The sequence below is a fragment of the Ornithorhynchus anatinus genome, chromosome 8 (assembly GCF_004115215.2).
Source record: "Ornithorhynchus anatinus isolate Pmale09 chromosome 8, mOrnAna1.pri.v4, whole genome shotgun sequence".
In the NCBI taxonomy this organism is placed as follows: Eukaryota; Metazoa; Chordata; class Mammalia; order Monotremata; family Ornithorhynchidae; genus Ornithorhynchus; species Ornithorhynchus anatinus.
The window spans coordinates 45,189,768-45,206,386 of NC_041735.1; the positions used below are offsets into that span (position 1 = coordinate 45,189,768).

Sequence of the window (16,619 nt, forward strand, 5' to 3'; positions counted from 1 at the left end):
ATTTACTGAGCACTTTCTGTACAGTATATCACAGTATATCATGTCGAGCTTACACCCGATCTTTCTGAAACGTCTGGTCTAAAGAGATCAATATCTTTCATGACTACCATCCAACAGGGCAGATCTGTGTGTAGCAGTTGTTTGTCTCACAGTAGCTGGCAGTAGAGTTTTATTTGTGGGGCATTTAGCATGGTTAAGACTCATAACATCATGTTTGCTTTTATTATAGCTGTACTTTGATTGCACTTAATCCCATTTTGAAAGAAAAATTTTGGAGGGTTTTTAAGCCTTTCCTGTGGCTTTTAATATATGTATTTATTGATTTTATTGAAGAGCTACATGTAGAGAACCTAAGAGTCTGTAACTTTTATTATATTCACAGGAAAATTGAGGTCATTTTCCCCATTACAAGACAATAAGTATTTTGATACTATTGGTTTCTATTTTAGATATCTAAATACTAGAGAGCAACCCCTTAAGGAAGCATAAAATATGGCATAAAGGAAAAAGATCAAAAGCCATAGTTGTTTTGCTGTCATTGTATTTATCATTGTGTGCATTACTTATTCACCTACTGCTAAATTGACCCATTGAACATTTGATAAAAAAGACTGTGTGAAATTGTCCTAATGTAGTCATTTTATTAGTTTCTCTCTGCCATTTAGGAACACTGAACAAAGCTATCTAATAACATAGAAACAAATAACTCGTTCTCCCTGAAAATCCATTTGGCATCTATTGAATCTACTTCAGGTGTTTACACAAATAATGATGAAATCAGCCTACTTTGAAAGTCCACTTTTTTTTTCAGCTTGTGCTGCAGGGAAAATAAGAGATAATTTCCTGACTTCTAAAATGTTCACATTTCTTATTGTAACCTGGCCTTTCTTTGCAACAGTGCATACTTTTCCATGCATAAATTTCAAGAACTCTATAAATCCTTGAAAGCAGAACCCCCGAGAATGCTGTGTCTTCAGTGTATCAGAATCAGAATCTTGGCAGTTTCGCCTCTCCTTCCTTCACTATCAAAGTGTCAAGATTAATTCACCCTTTGATCTCTGCTCCAAGGATGCATGCTGTCCTTCAGCATTTTATGTGGTAGCTAGCCTAAGTTCTGAGTTAGCACTAGCATCAACTAATTTATAAGAGCTTAATAGTATAACTCATCCCTCTTCCCTTTCTACACCTTGACCGTTTTTTAAAAAGTAACTTTATGTGAATTAAATAATGATGCCTTTTGATTATTTTGGTAAACATTTTTTCTAGACCATTCTTCTATGGGGCTTTAACATCTCAAGATTACCAAACCTAGGACAAACCCAGGTTAATCTTCTTTCCAGTGCAAACTATGCAGTGCCCCTTCTCTGGTTTCTGTCCTTGGGAATTATGGTGGTGGTTACATTTTTTAAAATGTGCACTTTTCTCTACATTTCTAGCCATTGGACTATTAGAATTTCCCTTCACCTGTGAAATCAGATCATTCTCAAAGTTATATTTCAAATTATATAGTTAGTCCCAAGAGTTTCCAGGTGTTCTGCTGGACCTGCCTTTGCCTAAATATTATGGGGCACAGCAAGGCAGAGTGGATAGAGCAAGGGCCTGGGGGGTCAGAAGGTCATGCATTCTAATTCCAGCTCTGCCACTTGTCTACTCTGTAACCTTTGGCAAGACACTTAACCTCTCTGTGCCTCAGTTACCTCATCCATAAAATGGGGATTGAGACTTGGAGCCCTATGCAGGACAGGGACTGTGTCCAACCCAATTTGCTTGTATCCACCCCAGCGCTTAGTATAGTGCCTGGCACATAGTAAGCACTTAACAAATATCACGGTTATTATTGTTATTATAAAAAAATTTTCCATCTGTATTCTTTGAAAAATAATTCTTGTAGCATAATCTCCTGAAAATATCAGTTTGACTAATTTTCATTTAACTGACACCAAAATTCAACAAATCACCCAAATTTCCTTTCTTTATTTCACAGGTGTCTCCCCTTTAACATGGTATGGTAGTCATTGTAGTTGCTTTTCTCCTTTAGATAAAAACATGCCAAACTCACACCCAACTATTAATAATTTTCATTGATTTTAAATAGTTTTGCCATGAAACATTACTATTTATTTGCTTTTTTGACCCAGGTGTAGCTTCTATCCTCAATCCTAACAGTCCTCATTAATTTAAATACATTACAAAGAGAAAATTGGTTGATTCAAGAGTGGATTGGCTTATAAAAATTCAATTACACCTGATTAATATAATTCAGGATCACATCTGATGTAATAATAGGATTTTAGCCAAGTGTAGATTTAATATGGAAATCGATCAAGCAATCCCTAGAACTCAGTTTGGCTTTTCAGTTTTTGAAACTTAGATAATTACAAAAAGAACGTTCACATGGAATATATGGCCTAGTGAGTATTGTAATTCATCTCTCAATAGCAAGCTCAGTGAGCCTCCTGTGTGAGCTCTTTGGTGACGGCTCTGCCCTGGGGGAGCCAGTCCTTAAGAACAGTTATAACTCAGCATAATTCTATACACATTCACTGATTTTGTAAATGAAGTTGAGTTAAGTGCTGTTACTTTTAGGTTATTTCTGCATGAAATGTGCTTATGATTTGCATTTCTGAATGGAATGCACCACTGTGCTCACTATGTGTCCCAGGAACTATAAATTTTTTTAATGGTCTTCCCACTTCAAGCAAGTGCTTCCTCAAACTCATTTTCTCTCTTAGTAATTTTGCTTTATTTTTACTGTAAAAGTAATGTTTTCATAGGAATCAAATCATAGTGTTATTATCATTGTTATTATTATATTTAAGTGCTTCCTATGTGTCAAGCACCATCCTAAGCACTGGGGTAGATACAGGTTAATCAAGTTGGATTTAGTCCCTCTCCTCCCTGGAGCTCATAGTCTAAGTAGAAGGGGGAACAGGAATTTACTATCCATTTTACAGTTGAGGAAACTGAGGCACAGAAAAGACAAGTGACTTGCCCAAGGTCAAACAGCAAGCATTTGGCAGAGCCATGATTAGAACCTGGGTCCTTTGACTCCGAGGTCCATCTGCTGGCCCAGAAAGAAGGGAAAAAGAGGAGAGGAATGAGGAAGGAAAGAGAACTACTTATAGTCATTTAGACTGTAAGTTCATTATGGACAGTAAACCTGTCTACCAACCCTGTTATACTGGACTCTCCCAAACGCTTAGTGCAGTGCTCTGCACTTAGTACTCAAAAAATATGATTGACTAGAAAAAGAAAAGGGGAAAAAAGGAAGATAAAGAAGGTAAAAGAATAAACACATTAGTATGCATTAGCAAGGTGTGTGCTTCTTAAGTTAAAATGTTTATGCTTATCTAGTTAAGCACCTGTCAAAGTGATTGCCTTTATTCAAAGTTTTCAATCTTCCCATCCACCGACATGAATTCAGCAACCAGCTCTTACCAGTGTGCCTTCTTCACCCACTATTTCCCAAGCCAATCTTCTTATATGTGCCCTGCTTTCTACTCTCCCACCTCCACCAGTTCCCTCAAGCAGTTCATTACCCAGGCTTGAAAATCCCTCCTTCCCCAGATGGCATTTGTTAAGCACTTACTATGTGCCAGGCATTGTACTTAGCACTGGAGTGGATACAAGCCAATCAGGTTGGAGAGAGTCCATGTCCCATGTGGGGTTCAGAGTCTTAATCCCCATTTTACAGGTGAGGTAACTGAGGCACAGGGAAGTTAAATGATTTGCCCAAGGCCACACAGCAGACCAGTGACAGGGCCGGGATTAGTACCCATGATCTTCGAACTCCCAGACCTGTACTCTATCCACTTCTCCATGCTGCTCCCCAAATCTGAAAGACGACAACTTTCCCTTTGTACATCAAAGTCCTCCTAAAATCTTACCTATTCCATCTAGCCTTTCCCTATTCATTCTTAGCATCTTGAAACGTATAAACCTATCGGAATTTCTTTTTATCTGTCTTCAACACAGTTATGTATATGTGTGTTCCGTTGTACATTCATTCATTTTGACTTTACTAATTGCAAATATTTTCATCATCATAATAATAATGTTGGTATTTGTTAAGCGCTTAAAATGTGCAAAGCACTGTTCTAAGCGCTGGGGTAGATACAGGGTAATCAGGTTGTCCCACGTGAGGCTCTCAGTTAATCCCCATTTTACAGATAAGGTAACTGAGGCACAGAGAAGTTAACTGACTTGCCCACAGTCACACAGCTGATAAGGGGCAGAGCCGGGATTCGAACCCATGACCTCTGACTCCCAAGCCCGGGCTCTTTCCACTGAGCCACGCTGTTTCATGTCTGTCTACCTATTAGCATATAAACTCTTTTGGCCAGGAAACAAAGGAGGGAGACCGGTACATGCAGGGAGGGAGTGGGGAATCAATCAACTGTATTTATTGAGCGCTTACTGCATGCAGAGCACTGTACTAAGGAGAAGGTGAGATCTGGTTCAGACCAAGCTGGCAGAACCGAGCTGGCTCCTGCCTTTTCTATTCTGTCCTAATTCTGTTCTGTCTTAGGCTGAAGCAGAGACATTTCCCTTAGCCGCTCCTCCCTCCCACCTTTGCCCTGCTCTCTGCCATTCTCCTATCTGCTGTAGTAGTCACCAGCTGAACAGCCCCAGCTGTAGTAGTCATCCCCAGCTTCTCCAGCCTCAGCTCCCAGCTGCCACTGCAGCGTGCCTTAGCTGTTCAAGTCTCAACCACTATCGCCCCGGTCCCACCCAAAGCCGACCACAGATGTGGCTGGATAGAGCGAGCTTTCTCCCAGCCCGTGGGCCTGGTAGTCTCCCAGCGGAGCCATGGACGACAGGACGGGCATAGCAAGATGGAGGGCCACTGCTGTTGCTGCAGCTGCTAGTGCCATCCTGCTGCTCTGTTTGTCTTCTTTCCTGGCTGGGATTGGCAATAGGACCGGAAAGTGGGAAGGGGTGGGAGGACACACAAACAAAAAATAGGAGAGGGGAAACAGGAGGAGGGGAATGAGTTTCGGATGCAAAAGAGCATGAAGGGCTTTAGGAGATGGAATAAGAAATTTACAAGGGGACGGGGCAGTTATACTTTTTTGCCTCTCACCTCTCATTTCCAAACCCTTCTCCCTTCTGTGTAAGAAGTTCCCACTAAGTACTCTGATTCTCATCTGTGTACACCTTCACTTACTCTGCTGCTTCCCATGTCTGTAATTTATTTTAGTGTCTATCTCCCCAAATAGATTGTCAAGTCCTTGATTGTCTACCAACTCTGCTGTAGTCTCCCAGTTACTTAGCGTGGTCTAGTGTATAGAGCACGGGCCTGGAAGTCAAAAGGACCCAAGTTCTAATCCCAGCTCCGCCACTGGTCTGCTGTGTAACCTTGAGTAAGTCACTTAAATTCCATGTACCTCAATTCCCTCGTCTGTAAAATGGGGATTAAGATTGTGAGTCCCATATGGGACAGGGATTGTGTCCAACCTGATTACTTATATCTATCCCAGCACTTAAAACAGTGCTCAACGCATAGTAAGCATTTAACAACCGTCATCGTCATCATTATTATGATTACTCTGCACACATTAAGGGCTCAATAAAATACTACCGATTGGTTGTTTATACATAGAGACCGGTGGACATGTCAGGGCTGGTTCTGGAACAGACTGGTAAGAGTTACATTTAGATCTACGGGACAACGCACCCAACAATACCTCCTTCCTTTTAGGAAACACATCGTGTCTATACCATGGGACATACCTGAATTTTGTATTTATAAAGCACCTTCCTTACTGAGAATCCATCATTTCATTTTATTTCTATTTTACAGATTTGGAAGACTTGGATCATTAAGTACAATAGGCTCCTGATGCAGATATCCACATTTTACAAAGATTACATCAATCTCCCTGTTCTCTGGATATTAATGTTAAATTATACAAAACCTGAATTCTTTGTAATTATATATTTAGGTATGTTTTCGTCTGTAGCAAATGTAATGCGTAATTGGTCGTGAGAAAATGTAACCACAGAATAGAGCCCTTCGTTAGTATTTTCTTTCTGGAAAACACGGGGGATGGGAACTGGTTTGATGAGACCCAGTCTGAGATCAAAAAGCCAGTTTCAACATTACAGGCATTGTCAGGATCATGTAACTTTTTGTGACCTGGACAGAAGGGATGCTTATCAAAATCTCCAGCATCAAAAACAGAACGAGTTAAGAAACATACATGTGGAGTAGTGGATGCCAAGGATGAAAAGATATAATGCTACGCATACTGAAACCAAGCCAGGGGCTGCCATGCATCCCTAAAGAATGCAATGGTCCTATCTATTCGTGGAACCACTCAAGAGTAAAAATGATTCCAGTCTATTTCCAGATGAGGTTGGAATCTTAAAATGATGGCAACAATACTTCAGTAATGCTTTTGACCCACCATCTAAAGGAAGAGGCTTACAAAAGAGAGTTACCCTGCCGACATGTGAAGATATGGCCTAATAGGGTGGCTAGTCATCCACTTTTCAGCTGGTCAGTCTCCTGTCCATTACAGATATGGCACCGGTTGCCTTACTGTCTGATATTTTTATTTTCACGACCAGCCTCCTTCCCCTGCCACTCGTGCCGCCAAATTCCATAACAGCGGGGAATTGGGCCCATGTTCAGCAGGACCTGGGCAGGAAATACAAATTCTCTCAAACAGAAGGGGAAAACGCGGCCCACCACTGGAGCAGCAGTCTAGGTTGGAGCTAACTGAGGATACTTTGTGGGGAAGGAGCATGACCTAGTGGATAGAGCATGGGCCTGAGAGTCAGAAGGTCGTGCGTTCTACTTCTGGCTCCGCCACTTGTCTGCTGTGTGACTTTAGGCAGGTCACTTCACTTCCCCATACCTCAGTTTCCTCATCGGTAAAATGGAGATTAAGACTGTGAGCCTCTTGTGGGACAGGGACTGTGTCCAACCCGATTTGCTTGTATCCGCTCCAGCGCTTTGTACAGTGTGTGGCACATAGTAAGTACTTACCAGTACAACAGTTGTTATTAATTATTATTATTCTGCATAGTAGTGCTTATGATATCATTACATTATGCTGTGTGGCCAGCATCACCCTTATATTGTGGGAAGCAGCGTGGCTCAGTGGAAAGAGCCTGGGCTTCGGAGTCAGAGGTCATGGGTTTGATTCCCGACTCTGCCACTTGTCAGCTGTGTGACTGTGGGCAAGTCACTTAACTTTTCTGTGCCTCGGTTACCTCATCTGTAAAATGGGGATTAACTGTGAGCCTCACGTGGGACAACCTCATTACCCTGTATCTACCCCAGCGCCTAGAACAGTGCTCGGCACGTAGTAAGCGCTTAACAAATACCAACATTATTATTATTATTCTTGTTATGTGCATCTGCCACACAAAAATATTGGTCACAACTACTGCCCATCCTTTGGCCTAAATGCCAGCATTTACTTAAATCCCCATTCCTTTCTTTCACTCATCTTCTCTCACTCTCTCTACAAACTTGGACATTTTGATATTCATTCTCGCCCCACAGTACTTACTAAATATTCTTATACTCTAGCATTTCTCCTATTCATAATCTAGTTTAATGCTTTCCCACTGTGGACTGTAAACTCTTCGTGGGGAGGGATCACATCTACCAACTCTGAATTGTTCTCTCTCAAGCACTTAGTACATACTCTGCACTCAGCACTCAAATATCATTGCTAGATTGATGGATAAATATATATTTGTAAATGTATTTACACACACACACACACGTATATGCACACATATACATATATATATATACACATATGTATATACACACATACACACACCCATATATCTCCTGGAAATGATTTTATTTCTAATGAATACCTTTTGGATACCCTGTATTTAGAATCGAATGCTACAAATAAAAAGTACTTATCATCCACTTTACTCAGGTACCCTCTTCAGATAAATTTTCTTTGTAGTCTGGCACTCGATTGCTTGGAACCATTTGTTCAGTTGGGTTTTTTTTAATATACCTACAAAACATTTGCTCGATCTTCAAATCCAAAAATACCATTTCATCCATAAAGGACAACTATAAATTCCATCAGTTTTGCAGCCCAGTCTGCGTGCTCTGAAACATAAGAAGGATTATCTTTTTTATAGCAGTTCAGACAAACATCATGTTTGCTGTATGTTTCCCACAAATCATCTGAAATTTCCAGTACATTTTCTTCTTTAGTAAATTTGCAGTCCTTTGTAGAATAGCTAAAATGGTAGGTAATTTAGGGAAACTATTTAACCTAAAATGCAATATACTGACTTGCTGCTGACAATAGGTAATTTCTGGTAAACTTGCAGTACATCCCAGTCATAAACACATTTAAAATGACCCCGGATTATGGAAACACAGCTAGAGTATGATCATTTCTGTTGTAATGCAGAAGTCATGCCTTGAGAAACCACAATTGGGAAGGTTATGTTACAGCAATCGTTGATTCCACGGGAATTGATGATCTGGGGTAAATGGTTCGAAAATACCACCATGAGTGACATTTTTACTTATAAACTTCTTTATCATATAAACTTCTTTATCATTACGGCCATCATTAGAGAAGCAGCGTGGCTCAGTGGAAAGAGCCCGGGCTTGGGAGTCAGAGGTCATGGGTTCGAATCCAGACTCTGCCACTTGTCAGCTTTGTGACTGTGGGCAAGTCACTTAACTTCTCGGTGCCTCAGTTACCTCATCTGTAAAATGGGGATTAACTGAGAGCCTCACATGGGACAACCTGATTACCCTGTATCTACCCCAGCGCTTAGAACAGTGCTCTGCACATAGTAAGCACCTAACAAATACCAACATTATTATCATTAATAGACTCAATCAATCAAAGGGATTTATTGAGTACTTTGTGCAGAGTGCCTGGGAGAGTACAATACAACACATACACAATACAAAACATGTTTCCTTCCCACTAGGAGCTTAGAACACGTTAAATCTTTACTACTCATTGTTACTTTGTTCTACTAAGAACTGTAAAAGTGCACAAAGCATAGGCACAAAAGGCACAAGGCTGAACAGAAGAAGGGAAGCATAGCAGCATGAGCTCAAACATTTCTTCCTATCCTGAGTCTATTTGCACCGATTTGTGGGGCAGGTAACTCCAGAACATACTCATGTTGTGGGAAGAACATTTCTTCTTACTTCTATCGTGCTCTATCCAAATTGTGTCATGAAAGCATGTATAATAGCAGAATAGACTATACTATATTACTTTACACTGAATGAAAAATGGTTCGAAAATAACAGAAATCCAGATTAGTTTGAGACAAAAAGAATTGTACTGGATTAAATTTCTTCTAGATTATTGGTATATATTATTTTTAAAAACTGACCCGTGCATTTTTTTACATTGACAGAGCTATTCCTTGTGCTCTGTGTATATAAACATTTCAAATAAAATAGCAAGTTGGCTACTATGAGATGAAGAAAGAATCAGTTGTAAAAAGCAACATGGTCTAGGGGACAGAGCATGGGCCTGGGAGTCAGAAGGACCTGGATTCTAACCCCGATGCCGCCATTTGTTTGACTCTAGACTGTAAGGTCATTTTGGGCAGAGAACGTCTCTTCTAATTCTGTTGTATTATACTCTCCTAAGCACTTAGTACAGTGCTCTGCACATAATGCTAAATAAATGTCACTGATTGATTAATCGACCCTGGGCAATTCACTTAACTTGTATGCACTTCAGTTACCTCATATGTAAAATGGGGATTAAGACTGTGAACTCTGTGGGGGACATGGACTGTGTCCAATCTGATTATCTTGCATCTATCCCAGTGCTTAGTACGGTGCCTAAAGTAAGTGCCTAAAGATGCCTTAAAAGAAAAAAAAGAAAGAAAATTACCTCTTTGCACAAGAAAAGCATAGGTAGGATAACTCTCACTTTTGCCAGTTTTCTCCACTTTAGGGATCCTGCCCTTGTTACGTAATCCACTGTGGGGTTAGGCTGAGGAAAGGGGGACGAGAGGACAGTAAAGTATTTACTGAAGATAGTATTTATTGCGAATTGGTCACCTCCAAATCCACTGGGAGTGATCCTAGAGTTGGCCATGTCTCCTGTGAATTCAATACAAAAATTGTTGTGGGAAAACTTGTTTAAAGATACTAGAAGTTTTAGCTGAAAAACTATACATGCCTTTAAAAATTGGGGACTTTTTTTGTATTCAGGTGTCTTAAAAGTAGTTTGTCTAATGGAATTTTAGGTATTTTAAAATACTGGCTCTTATGTGGTTACAGTACGTACAGCAGAACCACTATTTTGAACTGTCCTTTAGACTTCAGCCTAGGGTATCCATTTATCAAAAATAAGTGCCCTAATCAATGAAGTGTTTCTGTAACAGGTAGTAATTGTCTTAGACTTATTGCCCATAGTCACAGAATCTGAGCTCTTACTATCATTCTTCACCAGTTAACCTATCTTCCTATATATGAGAAGCAATTGACAAGTTAGTTCTTGCCTAGGGAATTGAAATTCTCCAGAAAATGTGTAAACGTATTTTACACTGTTCTGTTTGAGTCATAGTAAGCAAACTATCGTTTCTACACTGCATCATTAATTCTTGTTCCAGTTAACATTTCTCAGCAGTTTTTTTAAATAAATACATTTTTAAATTATGATATTGTCTTTCACTTGAATTTTCTAAGTAGAACCCAGTCAATCATTAGTATTTATTAAGCACTCACTGAGTGCAAGACACTATACTAAGTGCTTGGGAGAGTACTGCCCACAGTGGGTTTACAATGTAATGGGAAAGACAGGCAGGCTGAAATTGTACATAGTGGAAACAGGAGGAAGGACAAGAACATTACAGGTAGTAATATAAATATGTCAAGATGGAATAATGGGTAATAGAGAAAACTAAGAGATGATCATAAGTGCTGAAGATGAATAACTAGACTATATTAGTAGACTCTGTGTGTGTGTATGTGTGTGTGTGTGTGTGTGTGTGTGTGTGTATTTCTATCCTGGAAAAGTGTAATTAGAATTTTTAAAATATAGCTGAAAAAATTGTCACTTTGCTTTTACACTATAGCAGCAGTGGGCAATGAAGGGCAGGGCAGTTGTGGTTTTTTTAAGGTAGTTAAATCTAGTTAAATCTAGTTTAGTATACTCCACTACTACTATTTCCCCATTCCTAATGTAGTCGCCCCATCTCAGGGTCGCACCTGGAGAGTTTCCAGTACTCTGTACCGGTCTCGGCTACGGGAGGGAGAATGATGCAGAGGCATACCCATTCCATTCCTAGCTTGGGCAGCGGCTAGCGAGTGGAAGACAATCTGCTACAAGTCAAAACTCACCCATACTGGGCAGCAGCGGCATGGGAGAGAGTCGAGGCGGGAGACTCAAGTTTACTGCACAGAAGTAGGCAATGGTAAACCACTTCTGTATTTTTACCAAGAAAACTCTATGGATACTTTCATTCAGTGGTATTTATTGAGCGCTTACTGCGTGCAGAACACTGTACTAAGCACTTGGAATGTACAATTAGGCAGCAGACAGAGGCAATCCCTGCCCAACAACGGGCTCACAGTCTAAAAGATAATGATGGTATTTGTTAAGCGCTTACTATGTGCCAAGCACTGTTTTCAGCTCTGTGGTAGATACAAGGTAATCAGGTTGTCCTACGTGGAACTCTTAATCCCCATTTTACAGATGAGGTAACTGGGGCCCAGAGAAGTTAAGTGGCTTGCCCAAGGTCACCAAGCAGACAAGTGGCAGAGCCGGGATTAGAACCCACATACCAGAACGATTGCAGATGGAGAGCAGGGCGTTCTGGGAGAGATGTGTCCATGGTGTCACTGTGGGTTGGAAACAATTCGATTGCGTAAGACACAAAAAACGTAGCTTAATGTTTGTTTCCCCCGTAGACTCTGAACTGCTTGTGGGCAAATACCTCATCTCCAACTGTGTTGTATTCTACTTTCAAGTGCTTAGTACAGTAATGATAATAGCATATCATGTAGCATGGCTGAGCAGCGTGGCTCAGTGGAAAGTGCACGGGCTTTGGAGTCAGAGGTCATGGGTTCAAATTCTGGCTCTGCCACTTGTCAGCTGTGTGACTGTGGGCAAGTCACTTAACTTCTCTGTGCCTCAGTTACCTCATCTGCAAAATGGGGATTAAGACTGTGAGCCCCATGTGGGCCAACCTGATGCCCCTGTGTCTACCCCAGCGCTTAGAACAGTGCTCTGCACATAGTAAGCGCTTAACAAATACCAACATTATTATTATTATGATTATTATATGTTAAGTGCTTACTATGTGTCAAGCAGAGCTTGACTCTCCCTCCCATACAGGCGCTCAGTAAGAACCATTGATGGTTTAAACTGCATTATAATAATAATGTTGGTATTTGTTAAGCGCTTACTATGTGCCGAGCACTGTTCTAAGCGCTGGGGTAGACACTGGGGAATCAGGTTGTCCCACGTGGGGCTCACAGTCTTCATCCCCATTTGACAGATGAGGGAACTGAGGCACCGAGAAGTTAAGTGAGCTGCAGGGATGTAGAAGGAAGCACAGAACTTTGATAATTTACTGTATTGCCTTTCTTACAGTCTTCTTCAGTGGAAACTTTGTTATGCTACATTTGATGTATGGTGTGGCTTCAGCGCTTAGTACAGTGCCTCGTACATAGTAAGCACTTAAATGCTGTAATTATTCCTTATTATTTCCTGAAGCCAACAAAAAGCTTCAATAGCAATTCGAAGTACTCCCTACTGTCACTATTCAATAGCAATTTTGAAAAAAAAAAATACTCTGGTAATATCAGAAGAAGTGTTTACTTGGGCATTTTCCTCATACATTTCACTTGTCAGAGTAGGAACAATCTCAGGTAGTTATACATATAATAATAATAATAATTATGGTATTTGTTAAGCACTTACTACGTGCCAAGCACTGTTCTAACCACTGAAACACTATGTGCTAGGCACTATACTGAGTGCAGGGGTCAGTACAAGCAAATCAGCGTGGCTCAGTGGAAAGAGCATGGGCTTTGGAGTCAGAGGTCATGAGTTCGAATCCCAGGTCTGCCACTTGTCAGCTGTGTGACTGTGGGCAAGTCACTTCACTTCTCTGGGCCTCAGTTACCTCATCTGTAAAATGGGGATGAAGACTGTGAGCCCCACGTGGGACAACCTGATTCCCCTGTGTCTACCCCAGCGCTTAGAACAGTGCTCTGCACATAGTAAGCGCTTAACAAATACCAACATTATTATTAAATCAGGTTGGACACAGTCTCTGTCCCACATGGGGTTCATAGTCCCAATCCCTATTTTACAGATGAGGTAACTGCGGCCCAAAGGAGTAAAGTGACTTGCCCAAGGTCACTCAGCAGACCAGTGGTGGAGCTGGGATTAGAACCCACGACTTTCTGACTCCCAGGCCCATGCTCTATCCACTCCGCCATGCTGCTTCCCTGTCTACATTTAGTTGTCTTCAAATGTAAAGATAAACTTTCTGTAAATCATTTTTGCTTTTTTCCCCCTCTTCTAAATTCCAAGGCTAATATTGAAGTTTCTGGTCTGTGCTACTTTTAATGCAAGTGTGGGTCAGATTACAGTAATCTTTTCATTTAAACCCTTTGGTTCAAACCACAGCCAGCATAATCACCCAGTCTCCTTTTCTGTTTCCTTTTTCAGGGAAAATCCCTTTGTAAAGATTTAAATTTCTTTTCTGAAATCTTATTGGTTTCCTATCTCCTGACGTCTTAGTGTAAACCCAAACACATAGGCCCGGAAGGGGACAGCAATTTAGACTAATTTACCCAAGATGACGGTCTGCAATTAGATAGTTACAGAGTTCCATTCTTGCAAAATTCAACCTGCTTTTGACAGTTCTGGGAACTGATTTTCTTGAAGCTCATGGATTATCCATACCCCCTTTCAACACCACCTCCTCTCTTTGTTTACAGCATTAAACACCTTTCTAACAGCTTGTTAACAACTCCATCTGAAGGTACAGAAGGTCAGAGAGAGCAAAGTTGAAATCCAAGTCAATTAAGCTGCTTATTAATTAATGGTTCTGGTAAAAGCTTTCGTGGGGGAAGGGTTTGAAGCTAATGGTTAAAAAACAAGGTTTCTCTGGATTTTGTTTATCCAGGCTGACTGGAACAGAGATGGGATGAAGAAGTCATTCTAATTCCAGCTCCTGAAAATGTGCATCCCTAGCGGCTTAGCAAGGCCTGTTTAGACGAGTTCTTTAAAATTCTGCCAGCAGTAGTGAGGCTTCACTGATGATGAATTGGTCTACTAAACTGTGCAACAGGCTATTCAATTTGAGTCACTTATCTCCCAGCCGTGACTTCTTTATAAAGTCACTCAAAGTGTTTTTGTGTACTTTTTTTTTTTTTAAATTAGAGTCATCAAGGAAGGCCCTATGCAGTCTCCAGTACTAATGCTTTGTACTCATATGATCACTTTTTTTTTCAAAATGGTCAAAATCTTTTCCAGAAGGTTATCCTTCATCTTTCCAACACACCCATGGGAAGCATTGAAGGAGGAATTATTATCTCTGCTTTAAAGATTCAAATGAACACAGAGGTTGAGTGATTTACATTTTAGTCCCTAATTCTATTGACTCTAAGACGCATGTTTTCTGATCCTTAGTTTTGACTACTCAGTTCTGAAAGTGCACATATTTCCCTATATTGCAAACATTAGAGGGGAAAAAAATTCTGACTTAAAAATAACTGGCTCTGCCTCTCGCTGCACCACCATCTTCCATTATCATCAGTGGTGTGTATTGAGTGTTAACTGTATGAAGAGCACTGTATTTTGCTCTTGGGAGAATAATACAGAATAAAGAAATGCCATCCCCCCTGCCCTTTTTTCCTTTCCAAGTGCCCCCTGCCTCCCGCTTTAAAGTAAAAATAGTTCTTGAAATACTCTTCATAAGCAAAGCATTTCTTGATTCAGCTCAGACACAGATTTAGTTGGCGATATGACATAGCTGCATCTCCAGGGAAGACTGAAGGTTGCCTTTTTCATGCAACCTTTTATTGAAGAAAATTGAAGAGTTATTATTTGAAGAAATATAGATTCTCTCTGATGGAAATATTTGCTAACTCATCCTTTAAGAAATATTTTAAATGTACTGGAATAATTTAGGTATAATTCTAACCTACTGAAAAATGTCAGATGTAGCGTACATGGAAAGTCTTTAAACCAGAGTCACATAGGAGCTCTAAATCTCAGAGATTTATGCTGTCAATTTGCTCCCCCAGCAGTTTGTTGGTTTTTTTTTTTGAAAGATATCCAGATGTGTCCAGTTTGGCCCTGGGAAGTATTAACCATTGTATAAATGTGACAATACACTGTATTGAGTGGGACTTCAGACCTAGTAGACATGATGAAATTGTCTGATCTTCTTGTGGTGCACTCATGAAAGATATAAGTTATTATAAGTGCAGTTGCCCTGTCAAGTAACAGGAGTGAGTGGTGGTAATGGGGATGGCTTGAGAGCAAACCAGTTGAGGCTCTATTACAGGAAGAGAAGCCGGGAGATCCTGAACCACAAGAAGCCAGGCTGGACCTGCTTTCCCCCTCCCCTCCCCACCAATCATCTGTCCCAAAGTTTTCCAGCCCTTGGGAGGATAAATGTTGATTGGTTAGAAACTTCTGATGCATGAAAAGATGTTTTGAGTAAAAAAAAAAAAATAACTTTTCAGCTTTCTAACCAGAAAGGACACTGTTGAGACAAATCCTTATCTTCAGTCCCACAATTTTGTGGGTGTCTTCAAACGAGATGAAGGGCAGCAAGAAGGCAACTGATAAGATGATGGTACCATTTATTTAATTATTCCCTTGCCAGCAGGAAGGGACTAGACTCTCTCCTGCCTTAAAACCATGGCAGGGTAGAGGGGAGAGGATGGAGGGGACTGGGAGTTGCACTAAACCCCAGCTTTCCCCTGAAGCCAGGTGAGGCTGACAAAGCCCCTGGCCGCTCAAAGAGTAGGTAAAGCTAACTACATATCAGAATTAGGGATTTTGACAACCCTCTCTGAGTTCAGAGGAAAAGGGTTTGCGTACTTCTGCCAGACTCTCCCTGCTGGATTTTAAGATCCTTGAGGGCTGGGATCTTGTTTTACCAACTGTATCGTACTCTCCCAAGCACTTAGTACAGTACTCTGCACAAAGAAAATGTTCAATAAATGCCATTGATTGATCTGAGATGGGCCAATGGGCATTATACAGCCCAGGTGACTCTGGGTCAGACCAGAGAGTTTGAGTACCACAGTCACCACCGAGCCCAGGCCAGGAGATTTCTGTCCCTCGGAGTCTTTTCTCACTGGATTTAGGCCAGGGGCATTTTGTTTACTTTGGACTAGCTTCAGGGGTAGAATCAAGGGTTTATGTGCCTCCAGACAAGCTCTGGAGTCCAGCCAAATGGTCTGTCTCCTCAGCCACTTTGAACCCATAGTGATGGTTTCTTTACCCTCCTCTGAGATCTTGGCCAGGCGTCAGGGCTTTGGGCCAGGGCCAGAGTCATTTACACCCCCCAATGTTCCTCCCCCTCCGATAATCCCCACCTGCTGAGAGTCCTCCCCCACCAAGTTCACCCCCATGGTCAAAATAAAAAGTTCATACTTATGATCCTTG

At 41.0% G+C, this 16,619-nt stretch overlaps 1 protein-coding gene and 1 non-coding gene across 3 annotated transcripts in view; both read left to right on the forward strand.

The window, feature by feature from the left end:
- The window catches only part of LOC100077839 (ubiquitin-conjugating enzyme E2 E2), a 298,628-nt gene that overhangs the window by 156,772 nt on the left and 125,237 nt on the right, over positions 1-16,619 (forward strand). The gene's annotated exons all lie outside the window — the stretch shown is intronic.
- Positions 11,171-11,310, forward strand: LOC114813999. Its single transcript, XR_003761742.1, has one exon. It is a non-coding gene; the product is annotated as a small nucleolar RNA SNORA7 (small nucleolar RNA).